The sequence below is a fragment of the Equus asinus genome, chromosome 11 (genome assembly GCF_041296235.1).
Source record: "Equus asinus isolate D_3611 breed Donkey chromosome 11, EquAss-T2T_v2, whole genome shotgun sequence".
NCBI lineage: Eukaryota > Metazoa > Chordata > Mammalia > Perissodactyla > Equidae > Equus > Equus asinus.
This window is the reverse complement of record NC_091800.1, coordinates 78268240-78276944: the sequence shown is the minus strand read 5'-3', so window position 1 is coordinate 78276944 and position 8705 is coordinate 78268240. Positions and strand designations below refer to the sequence as shown.

The window sequence follows — 8705 nt, the reverse complement described above, 5'->3', positions numbered from 1 at the left end:
AAACCACTGAGGGAAACCTACGCCCTCTCCTGTATCTAAGACTGCTTCCTCCTTCTGGAACAACCTTCTCCAAACCTTTGTTAACTCCTAACCATCCTCAGGACTCAGCCCAGATATTCTCATCAGCCTCCTCCCACCCTGACCCTCCCTTCCTCCCTGAGGCGCCTTACCCAATTTTCCCTGCCCGGGCTGACAGCCCTCACTGGGTGCTTGATGCCCGGGGCCTGACGCGTCAGCACACAGCACAGTGCTGTAGTGCCAGTGTCTTGCCGGAGTCCTACACCAGAGTGAACCCTGCAGGCAGGCCATCGGGATTTTACTCTTCATGTCGCCAGCATTTAGCACTGACCTGGCACACAGTAGGTACTCAGGAAACACTTGCTGAATAGATACATGACATTTATATAGAAAATTTGTATGGAGACGTGGACTTCATCTTTTCAAAAATTAGTAATTTTGATAGTTGAACATATAAATTTTTGTCATACACTGATTTTTATTTTCTCTTTTAAGGCAATAAACTGGGTGTTTAGGAAAAGCAAAGCCAATTCTGAACCTGCTACTGGTTCAGAATTGGCTTTGACCTGTTACTGATCTTGCAGAGAGAACACCATGGAACTTTGGGGCTTGATTGGGCTACCTGGGAGGGAACAGAATGTCCTCAAAGAATCAAATCTTTTAACTGACCTGAGCAAGTGCTCGACTGTTGACGTTGGAGTAGAAAGGAAGATTCCACCCTCAGTGCCCGATGGGGAGCTTGGGCTCTGGACCCTGAGTGTTTGGCGTCAAAAGCTGCTTCTGTCCTTTTCCAGCCCCAGCAGGTTATCTAACGACTTAGTGCCCAAGTTTCCTCATTCGTCAATGGCACTAATGACAGTACCCACCCCACAGGGCTGCTGTGAGACCTAAGTGTGCTAGTCCACATAAAGCACTTTAGCCCTGATGCACAGTAAACACTCAGCAAATGTTGGGTGTCATTGTCATTGCCGTTGTCACTTGGCTAAATAGTGAGTCACTCATCTTTACCCCTTTTCGACATGGCTCTCGCTTTGAGGGTACAGACACGGCTCCTCTTGATTCTCCAGTGCCATCTCCCTGTGCTAGCACTGACTCCCGCTTAGAACGTCGTCACTGTCTGACTGCCTGCCTGCACGTCAGCTGTCACTGTCACCTGTCTGGCGTGACTTGGGGCATGTAAACTTTCTGGGTGGTGTGGAGTAAAGGGTAGATGGGAAGAGCCTGAAATCAGGCCAGGTGTCTCTTTTTGGCTTCGTGTTTAAACACATTCCTGCTCTGCTCAGGAGCAAACACAGAGCTCATCCGTTCAGAGGAAGAGAAAAAGCCCGATTTGTGTCATTGAGCTGTTTCATACACAAACATGTAACCAGCCTGGAGAACTTGTAAAATCTGCAGAATTAGATTGACATGAGTTTCTTGTATCATTTTCTCAAGGGTGTATTAATGGCACTAAGTAGTTCTCAGGAGGGAAATTCCCAAAGGGGATTTCAGATGACACATTTTTACACAGAAAGCGGCCCTGTAACGCACTCACCACAGGGAATCTTTGTATATTGTGGAATTATTAGTTGCTGCACCATATGGAGGCAAAGAATAAAACAGATTCAAGTTTTTATTTGAAGATGCTTGTTTGTAACAAATTTCCATAGTAATAAAAGTTTAGAAAAACTAGTATTATGGTTTCAATTGTGAAAGACAACTTTGGTTTTAAAATTTAGAGAAGACAACTAATTCCAGTGAAATAATTTTCTGGAGATTTTTTTTTTAGAAATGGTCCCTTACTGGAACATCATGAAGACGTACCCACTGGTCTTGTAAAACCATGAACTCTGCTGTACGACATTGCCTGATAACAGATAAAGCACTTTTTTTTTTTTTTTGCATTTTCCCTTAAAGCCAAGAAGAAAGTCAGCAAAATCATTGAACTTAACTTTGCCAAAAATTTTCTTTTGGAGATTAATTAGTAAAATGAGAACATCACACACTCAAAATCCATGCCAGCTTAACCGTAAGCTGCTGCTGGGAGGTCAGCAGTAGGACTGCTGAGTGGGAAGGCAGGAAGGCAGGAAGGGGCAGGGTCTGGGGCAAATGAGCCAGTCTAGCTGTAGGTTGTCCCCTGGGATGAGGGAGCCAATGTGGACTCCATCCGCGTTAGGTTGGATTGCCAAGAAGATCCAGCAATGTGTGAGGGGGTGGCAGCTGGGCGCTCCATCAGGCATAGCAGGGCCCTGGGTTCCGAACTCTGTTGGCTTTGAAGCCAGACTCCAGCAGCAGCAGGTGGTGCAGAGAACCAAGGACCCCACCCAAGTGGGCTGTGGGATGCCAGGCAAGGCAGCATTTGCTACTGAGTGATTGGAGACTTGCTTGTTAAAATACTAAAATATTTGTATAGTGGTAAGTTATTTACTAACCACTAGATGAGCCCCTCCTCCAGTGCCCCCCAGCCTTCCTGCCCCTTCCTGAGAACCCTCAGACTTCTCCAAGGCACAGGAGGAACTCCAGGACCTTCTCCACTTTGGTGCCTGTGTCCCTTCCGATCCGTCAAGCCCATTCCAAACCAGTTATTAATTAACTTGGAATCTACTAATATGTATTCTGACCGATAATTCCATAACATATATTTTTCAGTAAATGCTCAGTGGTGTTGCTTAGTGTGGTTACCCAAACTCTCTGCTTATTTGCTAGCCATAAAAAAAAATGCATTGCAATGTAATTCCCATTTCTTTGATTACTAGTGTATTGAAACTTTGTTTACATATGCTTATCATCCATTTGCATTTCCTCCTTTGTAACTTTCCTGCTAGTAATTTTGCCTATTTTTGTGTTGGAGGTCTTAGTGTTCTTCTTATAATGTATAGGTACTCTTTAAAAATTCAAGCTATTAACCCATTTTGCGTATATTTATCGTGAATGTGGTTCCTAGTTTGTCTTTTAATTTTGATAGTGATCTTTTTCCTGAAGTTTATTTTAAAATGTTAAACTTTTCAATTTCTACAATTGCTTTTGAGTTTAGAAAGTTTCCGTTCTGTACATTAGAGGTCAGAAAAAGTATTAAATTATGTCTTCTAGATTTTTTTTGTTGTTGTTTATATGTCAATCTATCTGTAATTCATCTTGCTGTAAGATGAGAAATAAGGAACTCAACGTTCTTTGTTTTCAAATAGCCTGTTCCTGCATTTTCATTGACTTTGGTGCTGCCTTTATTTTACACGGATTTTGGCGTATGTGTCTGTTTTAACACTTTTTGGAATAAGAAAGGCTGTCCTATGTTAGTATTTTTTTTCTTTTAAACATTATTTGGTGTCTTCAGCTAATGAGCAAAGATGATGCCTTTAGCTTCTTTGTGAAAAGTTGCTGGGTCTGTATCTTTGCTCTGAGTGGAGGAGCCAGAGCAAAGCTCCAGGGGCAGGCGGAGTGTCCTCATCTGGCTGGGCCACAGTGCAGCTACTCGCTGCTCGAAAACACGACAACATGCCAGGACACTGTGGTGTGGCCTTTTGAATTGGGACTGGAATACTTTCTCAGAGAAAACGAAGTGAGAAATTTATTCATCAGCTCTGACTCCACAGACGTTTGGATAGGACACGGTTTAATCCAGACTATCAAGTTGTGCTTTCATAAAATAAGTTTACAAAATAAAAAAAAAGTAGTATGAATTTTCAAGGATTTGTTTTCACTGAATTTATAGGAGAAAGACCCTCTGAGTGAAAGGGATTTTTGGGTCAAAAAAGAAGTTTAATTACTTCTTCAAGCTCTAATGACAGTACTTTTCTGTCATTTTAAAAATAATTTGGTTGAACTTTCCTTTTTGCCTCACTAGCAAAGAGCAGGGAGCAGGGACGGGCCAGCACAGAAACCAGCTTCACTTTGTTTCACCTTCGACCCCTAAGTAGTTCCATGGTAAACACACCTAAGCTTATCAAATTTCCGCATTGGCATCATTGCCTGTTGGTGTTGTACCAACCCCAAAGAAGGTATTTTCAATTACTTACCTTTTAACATGTCCTTTGACATTGAAACGTCTACATAATAATTTATCTTTCTCTTCTGTCTTATAACACTGGCTTTCTGGTGGAGACCAAGCTGATGAGCAAACTTAGAGGTATACATAATGGAAGAACATGTAAATTTAGTGCATATACATATTAAGGAGAAGATTTTATAATAAATACCGCTAGAACTTTATTATAATACAATTGCTATTACAATAGTGTGAATCTATAAGAGTATGTCTTACTAGGTAATTGGTGTTTATTATTAGAAGAAGATCTAGCATTCTTAGTGCAGAAAACTTACAATAAGAAGTACATTTTATGTTGAAACTAATATAATGTTACATGTGAATTATATCTTAGTAAAAAAAGAAATGCATTTTATAGTTTCTTTTGTGGGAGAAGAATTCATAATATTATAGCTTGTATCACCTGCAACTTATTTCCTACTTTGTTCACGTGAGGTTTCAGGAAAAAAAAAAGGAAGCAAAATTTAAATTTCGAACTTTATTTTAGGATTGATTGTAAACTGTGTTATGCTGTCAATGTGTCAGAGATTTTTTTGTACTATGTTTTTTATTAGCCTATCATTTTTAAAGAAACGTTAAGCAAATAGCATTCAGAACTAATACATAAATCTGTCAGTATTTTCAAAAGTGCTATAGTGTTTCAAAGAGGAAAGCATTGTTCCTTACCTTGCCCAATATAGCAAGGAAAGTAGGGCAGGCTGATTTAAGGCAAGATTCCGAAGCTGCACCGTCATGTCACTAAAGCTTAAAAGCCTTTAATTTACATTTTCAGAAAAAAATTATAGAATTAAATACCTTTGAACCAGCAAGACTGTTCATTACAGGAAGTTATTATTTTGATCAGGCTGTTGGTTTCTGGAGTCTCTTGGCAACAATACAAAAATAGCTTTCCCTTGTTAAGAAAGAACAATCTGCAAAAACAAATTAGAAATGTGTTAAGGACAAAATAAACACACATTTTATTTTTTAAACTTGGGGGCCACTGAATTTCACAGACTTCTGGAATCTGGGGAGCTCCACCCAACTGCGACACATTTTATTGCTCTGTTATAGGTCTGGCATGAGAGGAATAATTTTCCAAATGTTGGAACAATGTGGATTCACATTTTTCCAGAAGGAAAAAAAAACCTATCTTACATATTAAATTCCAAATAGAGAAACAGTGTTTGTATCACTCTTCCCATTTTATGATGGAATTTGAGAACTAAGGGAAAAATTATATATATGAAAATGGCATAGCTAAGTGTGGTTGAAACCTACATCTGGTGAAAGGATTTTTAAATCAGTGTAGAAAAGTCAATTCACAGAGCTAAGCTCCCACGTTGTGAAATCCCACTTAGAACAGTCACTTGAGGCCAGTCACCTGGGATTTGTTGAAATAACTCCTGTCTAGGTCTTGCTGTTACATATTATACACGCATTGCTGGCTGCTAAAGAGAGCTTGGTATAACTCTGGCTGAGAAATAGTTCTTGGAATACTTGCTTAGTCTAGTAGTTCCTTTTAGGTGTTTGGAAATTAATATTGACTTAATTGCCATTGTAACCAACACACCTATTTGGGTGGGGTGGGGAAAGTCTGATTCACTAGACTTTTTAAAAAAGTATGAAATTGCAATTTTTCATGAGTAAACAAAAGGATGGTATAAACAACTTGCAATGGAAAGTGATGTTCCATGTTTTACCCCTACTCTACGAAATGGGCAGAGAAAAAATGCAGAGCTGTTCAAAAGACTTGTATGAACAAAGTTACTCAGTTGGAATTGAATCGTGGCTTAGGCACGTGGGTAAAGCTGTCTAGGTCTTGCTCTCCTAAATTGAAGGCGTGGTGCTGGAGCGAAATGGAGGAAGCTGAGGCCGAGGGGTTGAGTGACTCCTTCAGTTTTACCTGGGGCTTCGGTCACATCATTCCACCAAGATGCGCCGAGCAGGCACGTGTTTGCATTTGTGAGAATCAAGGCCAGTGAGAACAGAGCCTGCGCATTTGGAACAGTCCTTGCCTCTTTTGCTCAGACACAAGTAGTCGTGTTCCTTTTTATTAGAGCTAGCACGTTCACACCCAGATGACACTGTGTTTTCCCTGGCTGTCCGCTCCCCTTCCTGATGTCTGCATTTCTGCTTGTCCACTGCTGTCCTTTGCGCTCGCCTTTCCCTCTCCTTGGTCCCCACCCTCCCTGGTGCTGACTATCCCTCCCTCCATGTCCCCTTCCCACAGCTGGTCCCCCAGCCTACTGCAGTACCTGCCTGGGGAGGAGGCTTTCCTCTTTCTCCTCGCTCAGTGGAAGCTTCCCCAGGGGTCTCCGCAGCAGCCACCAGCCAGCTCGGACCAGGACTGCACTTCCAGGCTCTCTGATGCAGCGGACAGGTTGCAGAGTGGAGTGGCAACTGAAGGAAGGGGAGGTTCAGTGAGATTTGTGACTTCTGTCTCTGGAGAGGCAGGCAAAGCTGATACCACAGTGTTGAGAACTAAAGCATCTCCAGAGACCATGTGGTACAGCCCTGGGCTCTCAGGGGTAAGGTATCATGCCCCCCCGAGAGACGCCTGAGGTCTTGAGAGGTTAAGTGATCTGCCCCAAATCTCACAGCTAACAAACGGTGGAGGGCCCTGTGCACGCACGTGGATGTGACAGAGAAACTACAACTTGGCTAGCTTCCTTCTAGAACTGACTTTTTCTTCCAATTGGAGAAATTGGTAAAATACAGGAAAGTACAAAGAATGTAATGTAACAATCAACTAGACTCTCATCATACACATTTAAAACTGTTATGCCTTTTGCAATATTTGCTGCCTGTTTCTTTTTAAAATCTCTATTATTTCATGTGTTCATGCTCTTGGGGAAAAAGATGGGCAAAATAAAGAAGTAATGCATTAATTCTCTTAAGAAAAAGGCAGAAAAGAGAAAGACAGTACACCCTGTAGATAGCACGAGCACCCCTGCCGCAGCTTCATTCCCCTCCTTTCTTCTGCAGAAACGAAATCACAACAATCTTGAGTCTGATGAGAATCCTTCCAATGTGACCTACATGTCAGGAGCCACAACCGGTATGCAATCTTGTTTTACATGTGCTTCCAGATCATAGTTTATGGATCATCTTGGCATGCGCTTTCTTTACTAACAACATATGCTGCGATGTGCCGCTCACATGTTTATTTTGTGAATTATAACCATCACACAGTAATGCATTGTGTGCACATGCAGTATTTTATCTAGTTAGTCCCCTCCAAATGTTCATTTATGATTTGGTCACCTCCATTTCTCTTCCAAACCATATCCCAGTAAACATCCTTGGACCTGCCTCCCTGCGCGTGCGGGTGTGTTTTCCCAGAGATGAGATTGCACGTGTTTGTTGGTCACGCACATTTTCACTTGCCCTCGATATTGCCAAATTGCTGTCCAAAGTGGCTGCAATGAATATATTCCTGCCAACTTGAATGGGGGATTCTGTTTCTGTAAATCCTTCCCATACTCAATGGTCTTAGTCTTTTTAATTTTTATACAGCCTATTGAAATATAGTGCATCCTTTCACTGTGCAAGCCGAAAATCAGACATTAGGTGGGTGTTCTCAACACTTCAATTTGTGTGTGGCAATGTAATTGTGATGAGACCCTAGCAGAGGGTATGGCTTGACTCCACCAAAACCGTGGTTAACGCCTCGGGCCTGGAAATCTATCTTCCACTTGTGCCATCGTTGCACATCTTTTGAGGCGCATTGATGATTTAGCTATTGTATGTGAAAGACAGTGACATAGACTGATTAGCCTCATATAAAAAGGCATTTGGCAAATAAAATTCTATGTAGCCCATATTTAACTGCTTTCTAACAAGTCAACTGCTTGATTACACAGATAAAAAAATTAAACTCCAGAAAGATTAAATGACTTAACTAAGATCTCATGGGAAGTCTTCTTTTGGGAAAATATATTTCAAAAGGTTGAATAATTGGCTAAGAAACACTGACATAAAAGCGAATGACCCTTTCGGGTCCCCATCGAGTGGGGTCTCCTCCTGATTCTGCGCACTACCTCTGCCTCTCAGCAGCTCCCATTTCTGCCCGGGATTTTCACGTGCACGAGGACAGAGCCCGGCTTATGGAAGATACTAAACAAATATTAGCTGAATTAATGAATAACTCAAAAAGGGGAACATATCAAAATGTCTGTGGTGTGCACACGTGTGTTTGAAACATGTCCCCAGAAAATAAAAATATTCTGTCTCCCAGGGAAGTGTACTCCCATCCTTTCCCTCCACTTGTTCCCCTCTTTGCCTCTCCAGTCCCTACAAGAGGATCTTAGTTGTAGACTGGCCCAAATAAGGAGGGGAGTTTGGATTAAAAGTGTGGTACTGGATAAACAGATTTTACGGAAAGATTTTATACGATAGAAACAGGGAACATGAGGTATAAACATCATTAGGGATACAGGTGGATAGACTATTTAAATTTTGTGACAGATATCATCACTAACATGTACAATATATCATGGGACAAATTATATTCGTTTTTATATAAATTGTGATAAAGACAAAAGAGCATTGTCTTTTTTAATGACTTACCAATGTAACAAAATCTATAACATTAAGCAACAGTTAGTCTAAAAGTTGGCTGCATGCATAAAACTAAAAAGAAGTCATTTGGATCGAGATAAATGATCAACTTTATTGATTAAAG

General features: G+C 41.1%; 1 long non-coding RNA gene across 1 annotated transcript in view; it reads left to right on the top strand.

Annotated features, from left to right (window-relative positions):
* LOC139046578 (uncharacterized) overlaps nt 1-8705 on the top strand; it is a 96661-nt gene that overhangs the window by 79653 nt on the left and 8303 nt on the right. The window contains exon 2 of the long non-coding RNA XR_011506730.1: nt 7007-7079. This is a non-coding gene — a long non-coding RNA (uncharacterized lncRNA). The remainder of the gene's footprint in view (nt 1-7006; nt 7080-8705) is intronic.